We start from the raw sequence: 18,860 nt of genomic DNA on the forward strand, positions 1-18,860 counted from the left end.
GTTGTCTAGCCTGTAGAAATAACTATGCAAGCGAACCTGGCACTTCTGAAGTCAGAAATAGCAAAGGCAAGCATCGACGCAATAGACACAAGCGTCGAGACAATGATGACAACACTGAGGACACGGTAGTCAATCCCGGATTCAGTGGCTCTAAGTCCGGTTAGTGGAAGAAGCCATACAAAATAAACAATCCGAGCCCGTCCATCTTGGACCACATACTCGTTCGTCCATGTCAAATCCACGGCACTCCTGATAAACCAGCCAATCATACCAATAGAGAATGTTGGGTTTTTAAATAGGTCAGCAAGTTAAATGCCGAGAACAAAGAGAAGGGGTTGCAAAGCAAGGACGATGACGAGGAGCCCCGGCCACCGAACACAGGGGGACAGAAGAAGTCCCCCCCCCCCAAGTTAAAATGGTGAACATGATATACGCTACCCACATCCCCAAGAGGGAACGCAAGTGCGTGCTCAGGGACGTCTAAGCGGTGGAGCCAGTCGCCCCAAAGTTCAACCCATGGTCATCCTGCCCGATCACTTTCGACCGCGGGGACCATTCGACTAGTATCCATCATGGCGGTTCAACCACACTGGTCCTCGACCCAATCATTGACTGATTCCACCTCACACGAGTCCTCATGGACGGTGGCAGCAGCCTAAACCTGCTCCATCAGGATACAATGCGCAAAATGGGTATTGTTCCCTCAAGGATCAAGCCCACAAAAACTACCTTTAAAGGAGTTATACTAGGTGTAGAGGCCCGCAGTAAAGGCTCAATCACACTGGAAGTGGTCTTCGCATCCCCAGATAATTTCCGAAGCGAAGAGTTGATCTTCGATATCGTCCCTTTCTGCAGTGGCTATCACGCACTGCTCAGACAAACCGCATTCGCTCGATTTAACACAGTGCCACACTAAGCTTATCTCAAGCTCAAGATGCCCGGACCACGCGGTCTCATAACAGTAAATGCAAATACGGAATGTTCCCTCTATACCAAGGAGCACACCGCTGCCCTCGCAGCAGAAGCACAGAGCGGCCTTTCCAAGAAGAACCTTAATTTGGCGGCCAAGCTCCCGGGCACTGTCAAATGAGTCTGAACTACCCTGCAGCAGGACAGTCCATCTCATCAAGAGATTGACTAGCAATTCGGGCTCCGTCCTAGTCCCGACCAAACGGCGGCATTCGTACCGCGTGTACATAATTACGCACTCAAAATACCATGGGCATAGACGGAGGCACCGCTAGATCGTGTCCATAATACGGCTCAACCGCCCTGGATCCACATACTTTCACTTTTTCCTTTTTCTTTTTAGGTTTCTTTTTTCCAAGCCTTTCCTGGTGGCCTGATTGTCGGGCCTATCAAAGGACGCACATACCAAGGAGGGAAGCAGTATGGACGTGTGAAGGAATCTATAGATGTTCTTTTTGATGATCATTCTACCTGTCTTCGGGACCCACACACAGCTCCCCCCTGGTCTTGGCAGGTTTAACAGTCATATTGTTTATCGCACTACTTGTACACATACGCTCTGATGTATTATTAAATTACAATAAAAATAGTTTGCGGCCCAATTTATAAGACATTAACTTGCTATTTCATTTTCTTGATATTCTTATCAATTGCGCCCATACACTCGGGTACGCCTTAATTCGCCAGGGGCTTTATTACACCCCATAATACGGCAACAAAGTCCGAACCCTTTTACAGTATAGTTCGGCACCCCAAATTGTAGCATTATATGCATCGGCTCCGAATCATGTCTTTGGTCAATAGTTGGGTTGCCCGGCTCCTATGCTTCTCGGCTAGGGTAGTAAAGGGAGAACTACTGCGATTGTGTCCTGGTTCATCTGGATGAGCACCTCAGTAGAGAAAGCTGAAAACTGACTGTCATGATGTGGCGTGAGCCAGTCAGCTGTTCGAGAGGTTACCAATCTTTTGCGATTTTTCCCGCATTATGCGATGAATCGGTTTTTATCCAATCAGGTGTTTACAGTACCCCAAGTTCGGACTTACGAATACTAGGAGCTGCGCCTAACTTTCTATTGTCAAACTCCTATGGCTCAGTGAGGGTGATAAAGCCACATAGTCTGATTGCCTGGTTTGTTGCGCTCAACACCTCCTTTAAGGACCAAAGTCTGGAGTAAAGAGTGTTTAGATTCATCCCGAACACCCCCATACTTCCTACATGGGGGCTGAAGCCGAGGACTGGCCAACTCTCAGATTTAATAAAAACGGCCGCACACGAGGTAAAATTTTAATTAACAGGCATTATATTACATAACGACTTAGTTTCATAATACAAGAAGGGACAATATGAATGACTTCATTCAAAGATAACGTCTTTTGAACACTGCCTCGCCACAATGCAGGATCCCTCCAAGACATTGTCAAAATACAGCTCGGGCGTGCAGTGCTCCTTGCCCGCGGGCGGTCCCTCGGTCACAAGCTTCACGGCGTCCATCTTCACCAAATGCATCTTGACTCGGGCGAAGGCCATTTGCACGCCTTCGATACAGACCGACCGCTTGATGGCATCAAGCCGAGGGTAGGCATTCACCAGCCGCTTCACGAGACCGAAGTAGCTGCTGGGTATAGCTTCGGCAGGCCATAGCCAGATTATTAAATCCATCATGACTAGTTCGGCCACCCTATGCAGTTCGACCAGTTGTTTTATCTGATTGCTAAAGGGCACCAGATGTTCTAGCACAAGGTATTGCGACCAAAACAGCTTCTCCGTGGAGCTCCCCTCTTCGGCTCGGAAGAACTCCGAAGCATCTGAAATGCTGTGGGGCAGATCCGCAGACGCCCCTGGAGAACTCCAAATACGGGTCAGTAACAGGAACCTTTTCTTCACATATTTGCTCTACATAATAAATGCCTTACCCGCCATGATTTTTCTGGCCTCCTGGACTTCCTAGAGGGTGCCGTAGGCTTCAACCCGGGCATCGTGTGCGCTTTAGCGGGCCTTGGCAAGTTCGGACTCTTGTTCCGTAATGCTGCACTCCAAGGACTTACATTTCTTCAGGCATCATGGAGCTCTTGCTGGACCTCACTGACCCTGGCCTCATGCTTTTCACGGGCGGCTTGTTCCTTGGACGCTCTCTCCTCGGCCTCGGCCAGCGCCTTCTTGAGGGTCTCCACCTTAGTCGCCACTCCTAATAAATATAATGGCACTTTAGTCAGCACAAATCATTCATCCTTCCTGAATATAGACAAGGTTATTGCATACCTTGACACTCTTCCAGCTGTTTCTGCACTCAACCGAGATCTTCCTGGGTCCGCTCCAGACTTTGCTTTAGTCCGGAGACTTCAGCAGCATGAGAGGTCGCAGCAAGCAATGATGCCTGCTTATTCACATAGACATGTAAGGTTAGTCTCCTGCGGAAATTATTTGACCCTCTGTTCGACTTTTCTTTCTGAACACCAGATAGAGTCTCAGGGGCTACTGTCTATACTATGACATTCTTTTTATATAATTGTGTCGCTCACCTCAAAACCTGTTAGAAGGCTGGTGCAGGCGTCGGTCAATCCCCTCTTAACGTACTGCACCCTCTCAACCATCGTACCCATAAGGATACGGTGTTCCTCAACAATGGAAGCGCCTTGTAGCGCTTCCATCAAATTGTCCGATGCCTCTGGATGGACAGAGGTCACTGATAATCCCCAAGTGCAGGGAATCATCGTAGCAATTTCCAAAGGTGGAAGTGATAAGTATGGAGTGTCGAATCCACAAGGAGCTAAAGGTAAGATCAATATTCTCTCAAGTCCTATCTTCCACTGATACGACTCTACGTACACCGAACGTTTGCTTCCAACTAGATACGAGAAATAAAACTATGTTGTGGGTATGAAGAGGATAACTTTGCATGATATCGGAGAGCTAAAATATAAAAGTAGGTTATGTTATCATAAAGTTAGAATATATTACTATATATTATAAATAGCGAGTGTGGAATAATGATGGATCAGTGTACGGAATTGTCCTAAGCAATTGTTAACAAGACCGGTAGTCGTCATTGCAATTTCATATGAGGGAGAGGCATAAGCTAACATACTTTCTCTTCTTGGATCATATGCACTTATGATTGGAACTCTAGCAAGCATCCGCAACTACTAAAGATCATTAAGGTAAAACCCAACCATAGCATTAAAGTATCAAGTCCTCTTTATTCCCATACACCATGACCCAATTATCCGTGTTTGTGTTTCAGTCACTCATGCAAGGCAGACAATAAGTAAACCATGGTCATATTGCAACACCCTACAGCGGGAATCCCTCATGCTTGCGCGACACGGAGGGCACCATAGGACAACACCAAAATAAAACATACAACTCATACCAATCTAGATCATCAATCAACCAAAGACAAAAGATATCTACTCAAAACATCATAGGATGGCAACACATCATTGCATAATATGTGTCATAAAGCACCATGTTCAAGAAGGGATTACAGCGGGTGCGGGAGAGTGGACCGCATAAAGAGATGATGATGGTGATGTTGATGAAAACGATCACTGCAGCTATGATTCCCCTCCCGATGGCACTCCGGCGCCACCGAGAGAGAGTAGGAGAGGTTCTCCCCCTTGTGCTTCCTCCGCCATGGCCTCCCCTGGATGGGGAGAGGTTCCTCCTCTGGTCCTTGGCCTTCACGGCGATGATGGCCCCTTCGGATCCTCCTCCATGGCCTCCGGTCATGATGGCCCCCTCCGGCAGGGTGCCAGAGAGGGCCTAGATTGATTTTTCATGGCTACAGAGGCTTGCGGCGGCGGAACTTCCGATCTAGGTTATTTCCCGAAGGTTTCTGAATGTATAGGAGAGGTTGGCATAGAGAACAAGTCAGGGGGGCCACGTGTAGTCCACAAGGCATAGGGGCGCGCCCCCCACCCTTGTGCGGCCCACGGGACTCCCCTCCGGTGGATTTTTGTTCTAGTATTTTTTTATATTTTCCAGAAAAAATCTCCATTGATTTTCAGCGCATTACGAGAACTTTTATTTCTGCACAAAAACAACACCACGGTAGTTCTGCTGAAAACAGCGTTAGTCCGGGTTAGTTCTACTCAAATCATACCAAAATAATATAAAACAATAGTAAACATGGCATGAATACTTCATAAATTATAGATACATTGGAGACGTATCAGCATCCCCAAGCTTAATTCCTGCTCGTCCTCGAGTAGGTAAATGATAAAAGAAATAATTTATGAAGTGTGAATGCTAGCAAGTGCTTAAGTTTGATTAATGATAGTTCCAATCACTTTTTCTAGCATCATTATATATCATAACAGTAGCTCAACTCATAAAAATTTTCATGATCAAGTAACAAGCTATTCACATGTTAGAGTATAGATCATAAACTTTCTTGAAACTAACAAACTATATTCTCAATCGTCAAATAATTACAATTCAACTTATTTTCAGGAGGGGTCTATGTCGGAGCTTTGATTTAGCAAACTCCACATACTCAACTATCATTTAATCTTTCACAATTGCTAACACTCACGTGATATTTATGGGTTCAAAGTTTTAATCGGACACAGAGAAAGATAGGGGCTTATAGTTTCGCCTCCCAACCTTTTACCTCAAGGGTAATGTCAACAATAATAATTTATGAAAACCTACATCCAAGTGGATATATATATCCGGATCACTCCAACACGAAGTGCTTGCCAAAGGAAAAGGTGTAAAAAGGAAAGGTGGTGATCACCATGACTCTTGTAGAAGGTAAAAGACAAGAATAAAAGATAGGCCCTTCGCGGAGGGAAGCAGAGGTTGGCATGTGCTTTTAAGGTTGGACGCACAAAATCTTAATGCAAAAGAACTTCACTTTATATTGCCTCTTGTGATAGAGACCTTTATTATGCAGTCCGTCGCTTTTATTTCTTCCCTATCACAAGTTCGTATAAAGCTTATTTTCTTTGCACTAATAGATCATAAATATTTAGAGGGCAATTTTTATTGCATGCACCAATACAACTTACTTGAAGGATCTTACTCAATCCATAGGTAGGTATGGTGGAATCTCATGGCAAAACTAGTTTAAGGGATATTCGGAAGCACAAGTAGTATCTCTACTTGGTGCAAGGAATTTGGCTAGCATGAGGGGGAAAGGCAAGCTCAGCATGTTGGATGATCCATGACAATATACTTTATTTCGGATATAAGAAAACATAACCCATTACGTTGTCTTCCTTGTCCAGCATCAACCTTTTAGCATGTCATAATTTAGTGAGTGCTCACTATTACAAAAGATGTCCAAGATAGTATATTTATATGTGAAATATCTCTTCCTTCAATATTCTTTCATGAATTGTTCAAGTGATCAATTCTGCGTTTGCTAACTTTCAATAAGTTTACTACCTATACTTATTCTGTGTGAAGTCATTACACCCCATGGAATAAGCATATCAAACATATATAAATTCAGATTTATGATATTCAATTCATTCAACCATTTACTCATAGGATATACATGAAGCACATGAGTAAATGACAAACTACTCCAAAAGATATAAGTGAAGAACACTGAGTAGTCAAATAATTAACTAGCCATGGGAGGATTATTTTTCATTCAAGATTTCAGATCCAATGATTTTATTCAAACAGCAAGTAAATTTGAAAATACTCTCCAAGCAAAACACATATCATGTGATGAATAAAAATATAGCTTTGAGTAAGGTATACCGATAGTTTTGAAGACGAAAGAGGGGATGCCTTCCGGGGCATCCCCAAGCTTAGGCGCTTGAGTCTTCCTTGAATATTACCTTGGGGTGCCTTTGGCATCCCCAAGCTTAGGGTCTTTCCACTCCTTATTCTCCTCATATCGATATCTCACTCAAAGCTTGAAAACTTCAATCACACAAAACTTAACGGAACTTTGTGAGATAGGTTAGTATGATAAAGAGTAAACCATTCACTTTGGTACTGTCAAAGACAAGGTTCACAATTTTTGTCACACAATGCCTACTGTACCATACCATTTCTACAATTTATATTGAGAAATATAAGCCATAGAAACTAGAAAACAAGCGAACTATGCAATGAGAAAAGAATCTGTCAGAAACAGAACAGTCTGTAATTAATGATCTAAACAGCAACCATACTTCTGCTACTCCAAAAATTATTAGATAAATTGGTGGACGTGAGCAATTTGTCTATTAATATTCTTCAAAAAGAATCAACTCAAAAGCACTCTTCTGTTAAAAAAATGGCAGCTAATCTCTTGAGCCTAAAGTTTCTGTTTTTTACAGCAAGATCACATTAACTTTCACACAAGTCTTCCCAAAGGTCTTACTTGGCACTTTATTGAAACAAAAGCTACAAAACATGATTGATATAGTATATTAATCATGTAAACACACAAAAAAAAGTAAGGGTAAATATTGGGTTGTCTCCCAACAAGCGCTTTTCTTTAATGCCTTTTAGCTAGGCATGATGATTTCAATGATGCTCACATAAAAGATAAGAATTGAAACATAAAGAGAGCATCACGAAGAATATGACTAGCACATTTAAATCTAACTCACTTCATATTCCTAGGGATTTTGTGAGCACATAATTTATAGGAACAAGATTCAACTAGCATAGGAAGGCAAAACAAGTATAACTTCAAAACTTTAAGCACATAGAAGGAAACTTGGTATTATTGCAACTCCTACAAGCATATATTCCTCCCTCATTATAACTTTCAGTATAATCATGAATGAATTCAACAATATAACCATCACATAAAGAATTCTTTTCATGATCTACAAGCATAGAAATTTTTCTACTCTCCACATAAGCAAAATTCTTCCCATTCGGAATAGTGGGATCACTAATTCCTAAAGTTGACACTCTTCCAAACCCACTTTAGATGATAGTATTATTCATACTCCAAAATATATAAGTGAAGTTCATGGATCATTCTACAATTAATATAGTCTAACCAATATCCAAGCTCAAAATATATACGTGAAGCACACGAAGCATTCTATAAAACCATACTCAAAAGATTTAAGTGAAGCACAAAGAGAAATTCTATAATATCATACTTAAAAGGTATAAGTGAAGCACATGAAGTATTCTATAAATCAATGAAGGGGTATCTCATACTAGCATGGTTCTTAAAGAAAAATAAAAACACAAAGGACACAAATCATGCGCACAAAAAAACCGAGGTATATCTATAATTATTGAAGAAGAAAGATGGGATGCCAACCGGGGTATCCCCAAGCTTAGATGCTTGAGTATCCTTGGAATATTTACTTGGGGTGCCTTGGGAATCCCCAAGATTGAACTCTTGCCTCTCTTTATTCTTCTCACATCGGTAACTCCACGTTCTTTGAACACTTCATCCACAAAAACTTTGTGAGATCCGTTAGTATACTAAAGCAAATCACTACTTTAGGTACTGTTGCAAACTCATTCCAATTTCATATTAGCACTTTATCTACTGTATTCCAACTTCACCATGGTTCATACCCCCCGATACTACCCATAGATTCATCAAAATAAGCGAACAACACATGGAAAACAGAATCTGTCAAAAACAGGACAATATGTAGTAATCCGGAAGTTTAGTATACTTCTGTAACTCAAAAAATTCTAGAAAAAATATGAAAATTTAAAAAAATTGTACATAAGTAATGTGAAAAAACTTTCATACCCATTTGACCTTCCAGTAAAAAATGTAAAATCACGCACTACAGCCAAAGTTTCTTTTGTTCTGCACATAGTCAACAAGCAATCTAATCATCCCAAAAACCAAATTTTGGCACATTATTTTTATAATACAATGGATATATACAAGGGGATAATTATTTACAGAGAAACTTCCATGAAAAATTCTACATTGTTTCCGTGAGCATGAACACAAGTGCTCAAGGTCGACCCTCACTTCTTCAATGCATAACTTTCCAATCACTTCTCTTTTTGAAAACTTTTTAGGCATGAGAGGCAAGTAATTTTTTTGTGGTATTTTAATTCTTTAATTTTTTGTATGTTTCACCCACAACTAAACAGAAACAAAAAAGGAAAAACAGAATCTAGTTAGTGAAGAAAGCAAACAACCACACACGAGAATATCAACCCCACGCTATTGCTCCCCGGCAACGGCGCCAGAAAAGAGTTTGATAATCCCCAAGTGCAGGGAATCATCGTAGCAATTTCCAAAGGTGGAAGTGATAAGTATGGAGTGTCGAACCCACAAGGAGATAAAGGTAAGATCAATATTATCTCAAGTCCTATCTTCCACTGATATGACTCTACGTACACCGAACATTTGCTTCCAACTAGATATGAGAAATAAAACTACGTTGTGGGTATGAAGAGGATAACTTTGGATGATATTGGAGAGCTAAAATATAAAGTAGGTTTTGTTATCACAAAGTTAGAGTATATTACTAAATATTACAAATAGCGAGTTTGGAGTAATGATTGTGCCGAATTGTCCTAAACAATTGTTAACAAGACCGATAGTTGTCATTGCAATTTGATATGAGGGAGAGGCATAAACTAACATACTTTCTTTTCTTGGATCATATGTACTTATGATTGGAACTCTAGTAAGCATCCACAACTACTAAAGATCATTAAGGTAAAACCCAACCATAGCATTAAAGTATAAAGTCATCTTTATTCCCATACACCATGACCCACTTATCTGTGTTTGTGTTTCGGTCACTCACGCAACGCAGACAATAAGTAAACCATGGACATATTGCAACACCCTACAGCGGGAATCCGTCACGCTTGCGCAACACGGAGGGCGCCATAGGACAACACCAAAATAAAACATACAACTCGTACCAATCTAGGTCATCAATCAACCCAAAGACAAAAGATATCTACTCAAAACATGATAGGATGGCAACACATCATTGCATAATATGTGGTATAAAGCACCATGTTCAAGTAGGGATTACAGAGGGGTGCGGGAGAGTGGACCGTGTAAAAGAGATGGGGATGGTGATGATTATGGTGATGCTGATGAAGGCGATCACTGCAGCGATGATTCCCCTCCCGATGGCACTCCGGCGCCACCGAGAGAGAGGAGGAGAGGTTCTCCCCCTTGTGCTTCCTCTGCCATGGCCTCCCCCCTGGATGGGGAGAGGTTTCTCCTCATGTCTTTGGCCTTCATGGCGATGATAGCTGAGGGAGTCCCGGACTAGGGGGTGTCCGGATAGCTGAACTATCATGGTCGGCCGGACTCCAAGACTATGAAGATACAAGATTGAAGACTTCGTCCCGTGTCCGGATGGGACTTTCCTTGGCGTGGAAGGCAAGCTTGGCGATACGGATATGTAGATCTCCTACTATTGTAACCGACTTTGTGTAACCCTAGCCCTCTCCGGTGTCTATATAAACCGGATGGCTTTAGTCCATAGGACGAACAACAATCATACCATAGGCTAGCTTCTAGGGTTTAGCCTCCTTGATCTCGTGGTAGATCCACTCTTGTAACACACATCATCAATATTAATCAAGTAGGACGTAGGGTTTTACCTCCATCAAGAACCTGGGTAAAACATCATGTCCCTTGTCTCCTGTTACCATCCGCCTAGACGCACAGTTCGGGACCCCCTACCCGAGATCCGCCGGTTTTGACACCGACATTGGTGCTTTCATTGAGAGTTCCTTTGTGCCGTCACCATCAGGAAGGATGCCTTTTCCCGTCTTTAAAGACGGCACCATCATCAAGGGAGCTTTGGCCGCCGGCCAGACTATCCGGCTAGGCGGTTTTGTTATGACTGCTTGTTCGGCCACCGCTCCGACAATGACCTCTCAGGTCATTAAAAGCGATCTTCACGTCAGCTTGGAATTCGCCGAGCAGCTAGATCCGATTGAGCTATCCTCCGTAAACGAGCTCTTGGATCGCATCGCCGCCCTGGGAGTCGCTACCGACTATGATCAGATTGGGCTTAAAACCAATCTGAGAGAAATTAACTCTCCCCAGGTTACCCACCACGTTGTTGTGGTAGAGGAACAATGCGGCGACCCTTCTTCTAGGTTAAAAACCAACTATGTCCGGATTCCCGATCCCTCCATGCCGGATTCCCGCGAAGGGACGGACGCTAATCAAATACTGAACCTAAAGTCAGGCATCGGACCAGATTCGTTGGAAAGCGTCCAGCAAACCAAGCTTCCGAATCCGGAAGCTTCTTGGCCTTTGAGCCTCAGATCGGGCGGGGTTCCGAACTTGATTCCACCCACCCACCCAAACATAAGCGATCTATCTCAAATAAGGCAAGAGCCCGATTAAACTGTACATCATTACTGGGCCAGATTCCTCCTGGTTATGAACAGGATAAAGGACTGCCGAGAAGAAAGCACGATTTCAATCTTCTGCAACAATTGCACGGACAAGGGAATCATAAACGCCATCAGCCGTCGCGAAGTTACACGCTTCGTCGACCTAGCGACCATTGTACAAAAGTATTGCGCGATGGAGAGTACCTAGAAAACCGAAACTAGGTTTTGGGACAATCCGGCCCTGAATACAACCCTAGTTCGAAATAAAAGGGTGCGTCGTACTCAAGCACCTGGGTTAAAACCCAAAAAGCAAAAACCCCCTAAAGGGTACAGAACCGCATGGAGGGATGGCTCAACGGACCCTGCAAAATCCGCAGTACGGAGGGCACCACTCCAACACATAGCCTTCGAGCATGTTGGATACTACGGCAGGTGGCCAAAAGTGGCGAAGGCTTTTTAGCCCCGGGCAACCAGCCTAGCAGCACCAGTACGGTATTAACAGTCTTCGAGACTTTCGCATCAAATAACATGCGGAAACGAACAATCTGCAGCCTCGCCGAAGTCTACCAGGTAGCAACAACAAATCCATGGAGTGACACGGCTATCACCTTCAATGCCAGTGCTGAACCTAAATTCCGAACAGCTAGAGCACCAGCCGCATTGGTCCTCAGTCCGATAGTGGACGGCTTTCGTCTTACCAAGGTACTCATGGATGGTGGCAGCGGATTAAACCTCATCTACGAAGAAACTCTTCGAAAAATGGAAATTGACTGGAGCCGCGTCGAGCGGAGCAGCACAACCTTCAGGGGAATAATCCCTAGTCGAGAAGTATGCTGCATAGGAAAAATCACACTAGATGTAGTGTTCGGCTCGCCGGACAATTACAGGTCCGCGGAGGTCACGTTCCAAGAGGCCCCATTAGGCAGCGGATATCACGCATTGTTAGGGCGAGAGGCATTCACAATCTTCCAAGCTATACCCCATTACGGGTACATGAAGCTCAAAATGCCCGGACCCAATTGAATAATCACTCTCGCCAGTGATCCAGATACAGCACTCCGCGCTAAAAATAAGACAGCCGCACTGGCCCTAGAGGCATTATCCGAAGCCCTAGCGGCAGAGGAACTAACTGTGCTGCGCTCCATGGTGGATAGGGACGATGTGATACTCGACAAGAGGTCCAAGTCCACCTCTTTCAAACCAGCAGACGAAATAGTCAAATTTCAGGTCCATCCAACGGACCCCACAAAAACGGCATCCATTGGGGCACAATTAAATCCTGATGTAGAAGCCGCACTACGAGAATTCCTTAGGGAAAATTGGGACATTTTTGCCTGGCACCCTTCAGACATGCCAGGAATCCCATGCAGGCTGGGAGAGCACAGCCTAAATATCCTAAAAGGATTCAAGCCAGTCAAACAAGCTCTTCGGCGATTTTCCGAACCCAAAAGACAGCCAATGGGAGAAGAGCTAGCCAAGCTCTTAGAAGCCGGATTCATCAGAGATATCAAACATCCGGACTGGCTAGCCAACCTAGTAATGGTACCAAAAAAGGACAAATCCTGGCGCCTCTGCGTTGATTTCAAAGACCTTAACAAGGCCTGTCCAAAGGACCCTTTCACTCTCCCTCGCATCGACCAAATCATCGATGCTACAGCAGGGCACGATTCATTGTGCTTCCTTGATGCATACTATGGATACCATCAAATCAAGATGGTGGAAAAAGACCAGGCCGCAACGGCATTCATTACTCCATATGGGCCATTCTGCTTCAACACAATGCCCTTCGGACTCAAAAACCCCGGCGCAACATATCAGCGCATGATTCAGACATGTCTGGCTACCCAGATAGGCAAAACGGTAGAGGCATACGTAGACGATGTGGTCGTCAAGACCAAACACATCGAAACTCTAGTAGACGACTTGAGGGTGACATTTGACAACCTCCGAGCATATGACATTAAGCTCAACCCGGAAAAATGTGTCTTCAGAGTACCAACTGGAAAGCTTTTGGGCTTCATTGTATCCGGTAGAGGAATTGAAGCAAACCCAGCCAAGATCCGAGCTCTGTCACAATTGGATATCCCAAAAGACCTCAAGCAAATACAAAAACTAAGTGGGTGCGTAGCGGCTCTAAGCCGCTTCATCTCCCGTTTGGGAGAAAAGGCTCTGCCCCTCTATCGCCTCCTCCAGCGCACCGAACACTTCGAATGGACGGATGCCGCCACGGCCGGACTCGAAGAAATCAAGGCCATACTGGTAACAAATCCGGTCCTGGCCGCGCCCAACCTGGGCGAACCTATGTTATTATATATCGCAGCAACACATCAAGTTGTCAGCGCGGTACTCGTCGTCGAACGAGAAACAGAAGGGCACAGATTCCCTCTTCAAAAACCAATGTACTACATATCCATTGTCTTAACTCCATGCAAGTCCTGGTACCCACATTATCAAAAGATAGCGTATGCGGTGTTCATGGCATCCGGAAGCTGCGACACTACTTTCAAGAGTGTTCCATAACGGTGGCCTCCAAAGTACCTCTGAACGATATTATAAACAATCGCGACGCAACGGGCAGGATTGCAAAATGGGCAATTGAGCTCTTACCATTTGACATAACCTACAAACCAGGGCGAGCTATAAAGTCGCAAGTCCTGGCTGACTTCGTCGCCGAATGGACCGAAGCCGAACTCCCTAAAGAGTACGGCGCGTACTCCAATTGGATTATGCATTTCAACGGATCCAAAATGTTGGCTGGTTTGGGGGCTGGCGTCGTCTTGACGTCCCCAACAGGAGACACAGTCCAATACGTACTTCAAATAATGTACATGGACTCCAACAACGCAGCTGAATACGAGGCCCTTCTACACGGCCTCCGGATGGCAATCTCCATGGGCATTCAACGCCTAGAGGTGCGCGGGGATTCAAACCTCGCAATATCCCAAGTAAATGGAGACTTTGACGCCAAAGATCCGAAAATGGCAGCTTACCGCAACGCCGTCCTAAAAATGTCAGCTCGGTTCGAAGGACTCGAATTCCACCATGTAGCTCGGGATAATAACCAGGCAGCAGACATGTTAGCACGCATCGGCGCAAAACGCGATGTTGTCCCTCCAAACATCTTCCTGGAACGGCTCTTTAAGCCATCCGTATTATGGGAAGAGGAGTCCGGAAATAACAATCCGGAGCCAGCTGCAGCACCTAACTCAGACAATTCTGACACAATCGGCGGCTCAGCAAATGAAATAACACCTTCAGCCCACGAAATAATGGCGGTAATTGCCCCGTGGACGGAACCATTCCTAGCCTACTTACTTAGGCAGGAACTTCCCAAAGACCAAAATGAGGCCTGTTGCATAGTTCGGCAATCTAAAGCCTACAAGGTCCATGAGGGAGAACTTTATAAGAAAAGCACAACCGGGGTCCTTCAAAGGTGTATCTCCGAAGAGGAAGGGCGAAATCTCCTGGCTGAAATTCACGCCGGACTAGGCGGGCACCACGCTGCAGCCCGGGCCCTTGTAGGCAAGGCCTTTTGTACAGGATTTTATTGGCCAACAGCTCGGGCAGATGCTCAGGACTTAGTCCAACGATGCGTCGGTTGCCAGCTCTTTGCTAATCAGAGCCACATGCCACCCACCACCCTCAAAACTATACCCATCATGCCGTTCACGGTCTGGGGGCTTGACATGGTTGGACCCCTTAAAGGGGGAACCCACAAGCACAAATACTTATTGGTCATGGTGGACAAATTCACCAAATGGATTGAAGCCAAGCCGGTTAAAACGGCAGAATCCGGACCTGTAATAGATTTCATATCCGGGGTAGTACACCGTTTTGGCGTCCCCCACAGCATCATCACTGATAACGGCACGAATTTCACGGCTGACGAGGTTAAACTCTGGTGCAAAAATATGGGCATCAAGCTCGACTACACTTCAGTCTATCACCCCCCAAACTAACGGTCAAGTCGAGCGAGCAAATGGTCGAATCATGAGCGGAATCAAACCCAGACTAGTGCGGTCCCTCAAGGAATCTAACACGCACTGGGTAGAGGAGCTCGACTCCGTACTCTGGGGGCTGCGGACCATGCCAAACCGAACTACCGGATTCACACCATTTTTTATGGTGTACGGCGCAGAGGCAGTTCTGCCCTGCGATATAATTTATGACTCACCTAGCGTGCGCATGTACGAAGAAAGAGAAGCCGAGCTGGATCGGCAGGACAGTTTGGACGCCTTAGAGGAGGAGCGGGACGTGGCAAAAGTTTGTTCCGCATTTTATCAACAGCGGGATCGAAGATATCAAAGCAGAGAAGTACGGGCGAAATCTTACAATGTTGGCGAACTCGTTCTACGCCTGCCGGAGAAGAAAAAGGACAAACTTAAGCCCAAGTTGGAAGGTCCCTTCATCATTGACCAAGTCCTGACCGGCGGAGCATACCGTCTACGTAACACATCTGACAACCGACTCGAGCCGAACCTATGGAACGCAGCCCGTCTCCGAAGATTCTACGCCTAATGCCGGACTCAGAGTTCGTGTCACTCCTCCGTCCACCTTTTTACATTTTCACTGTCTCTTGTCCCCCTCCTTCTTCCCACTTTTTTTCCCAATACCTTTGATAGGCTGATTTGCGCATTGTTCACACACACTTGATGTGCTCCTAGCACTCATTATACCTGGGGGCTTCTTTAACAGAAGCTTATTTATACGGGCTTCATGCCCAACACATGTGTCATACTTCTGCATGTACCTTTTATTCACCATTATATGCATCGATATGACTCAAGTTTTGGCCAAGCTGGGTTGCCTGGCTCCTGTGCTTACCCCTACGTTCCCGATTGTTTGGCTAGGAGGTAAAGGGAGCACCTCTACGATTGTTACTGCCGGGTCAGCCGGAAGTGTACCTCAGACTGGGTGAAGCCTTAAGCTAGCGTTCTTAAGAGAATATTCGGTCGGTGACTTGAAAGATGTTTTATTACTTACTTATTTATTTGCCCCCAGATGCTTTTTCTGCTATTTTCGCAGTCCGGACATGCACTTTAGGGCATGCCTCCCAGGGAAAGGAACCCTTAACGGAACTATTCTCCCTGGAAGATGTTTCTTACTAACCATGTAATATAACATAGCTAGTTGGGCACTTGTCTGATAAAGCAATTATGACCCCGACGCCTTGTCTCCATGCATGCCCCGGTTCTTCTATAACCGTAAGGGTATTCGGACACACTCCGGACTGTTGGGTCCCGAGGTTGAAGCGAAAAGGTCCGCAAAGACAAATGATCTACAATCCGGCTAGAAGGCATTTTACATGTCATTTCAAATTACATCGTCAAACTGACTGATTGTACTCCTCTTCAATCCCATCTAACAGGCTGTCTAATTTACAGTCCTGTTGGGAATATTTCGCGGCCAGTTCTACTTGGCCGTACATCAAGCTCACAGGGATCTCCTTCCCATCAGGCCCCACAGGTCCGACCTCGGCCATGTGGTTTGGGTCAGCCTTCGGGTACCGCGTCTTCACCATGGCCCAGGCCTCCATGGCGCCTTGACGGCAGGCCGATATTTTCCACAGACGGAGGCGTCGCCGTGCTCCCTGAAGCTTCTCAGCAAGCCCTCCAAGGCCCTCGGGTAGGGAGATGGAAGGCCATAAAGCCTGAACGACGCCACTCATCGCCTGCCGAACACGTTCGAGCAGTTGCACCAGCTCGGGAAGTTGGTCACCCGTTGAACCAGGCATTTCCTCCGCAGGGCGACCTGTGAGCACACCTAAAGACACATTTCTGTCAATCGACTTCCTCGCCGAATTCTTCTTTTCAAAGGAATTTGCTCAAGCACTTACTATAAATGCCGCGACGAAGCCGCTGATTCTCCTTCACGGAGCCAGACAGCTGGGCCCGAACACCTTTCAGCTCTTCTCCTAGCTGGGTGTGGGCATCTTGGAGCTTGTTTCTCTCCTGCTGCACCTTCATAAGCACCCTCTCGCCGGCCTTTAGCTGACGCAGTAGCTGTTGCTTGTCCGGATCTAGTCCGGCGCCCTCTGCAATATTATTGTCAGATTTACGCACACGCCGCACTTTGTTAACTACTTATCTTTTCGAAGTACGTATTACCAGCGGGGGTCTCTGTGGCTCCCCCTGTGGTGCCTAGTGCGGACTCAAGTTGGGCCTTGCACTCTTGGAGCTCCTGGGACAGGTGGGTATTCTTCTCCGTAAGATCCTGCATAATAAATGATCCTTAAATCAGTTATTTTAACTATTTTAAGTCTCGGGGGCTACTAGCATATATAACTATTAAAATTACTTACCCGTATGTCCTTCACATACTGCTCCGTGGCTCTGGTTAAACCATCTTGAGCAGCACGGAGGTGCGCGTTTCCCGCATCAAAGGCATTCAACGCCTCCAGGGAGAAACACGCGTCACGAAGAACTGTCCGGTGATGCTTGTGATTCATGGCGCTCTCCACCTCAGACCGAGTGGCGGACAGCCTGTCGGCATCCTCCGTCGGAGGAGCATCCGACTCTTGCCTTGTGTTCGCCTCCACTCCCGGACCACGCGATGGAGCATGGCTGGCGGAGGCTTGATTGACAACCTCTCCGGACACTGTCCGGCGAGCGCTCTTTCTCCTGGAAAAAGCTATGAGCGTTAACATACCTCATAGGGATCCTTCCCTTAAAAACAACGGTGCGCATACCGCTGCGGCGACGTTTCGATTTGCGTCGCACTCCTCTTCCGCCTGCTGGGCCGAACTGACCCTTGCTGGTCAGCCGCCGCAGGTTCGGCTTCCCGCCTTAAAGGCACCTCCTGCGATGCACCATCAGTATAGGATGGTCAGAATTGAGCACGGATCAAATGATGGTGTCAAGACCTCGGTCGTAGTCACATGGGAGGCCGGAATCAAACCGGGGTAGTCAGACATAATGGCGACTAGGGCATTGTCCATGCTAAGTTGGTGGAACACCCCGTCAATCAGCTCCACCTTTATGTCTGGACCTCTTTGGAGGTCGGATCAAGGGATCGTTCCGGATCCTCGGGCAGTGGAGTTAGGCTTCGTACGCCCTCCACCTCCCGGCGCAGCTCCTGCATCGAAATCACAAAGTAAAATACTTGACTTTGGAAGTATGGATCGGGTAGATAAACGTCCGCTTACCCAGCTCCCAGGGTTATTCATGGAGAATCCATTCAATGGATTCATGCGGAGAAAGTCCTCCTCCTCCCCCTTGTACAAGCCGGACAGGATCTTTGCCAGATCGGCTGCCGAGCTCGGCCCTCTGCGGCCATGACGGGTGGCGTCGTCTTCCCCGTTGAAATCCCACATAGGGTGGCCCCTATATTGGAGTGGCTGCACCCCTCGCATAATGCACGTGGCCATGATTCCAATCATGGTCAATCCGGAGTGGGCCAGTAACCTAATCCGGCCCATCAGGTAATGGACGCTCCCATCATCCTCCCGTTGAGGGCTCCGTGGGCGCCAACTCAGGCGTTTCCTCAAGGGAGCATTGCTGAACTCCGGGAGGCCGATCCGAACTGGATCCGGCAGAGGGGCGTCCTCCATGTAGAACCATTCCGAAGGCCAGTCTTCGGACGCCTTCTTCGGGGTGCCGGATAGATACCCGGTCCCGGCGATGCGCCA

The sequence above is a fragment of the Triticum aestivum genome, chromosome 1B (genome assembly GCF_018294505.1).
Source record: "Triticum aestivum cultivar Chinese Spring chromosome 1B, IWGSC CS RefSeq v2.1, whole genome shotgun sequence".
Lineage (NCBI taxonomy): Eukaryota > Viridiplantae > Streptophyta > Magnoliopsida > Poales > Poaceae > Triticum > Triticum aestivum.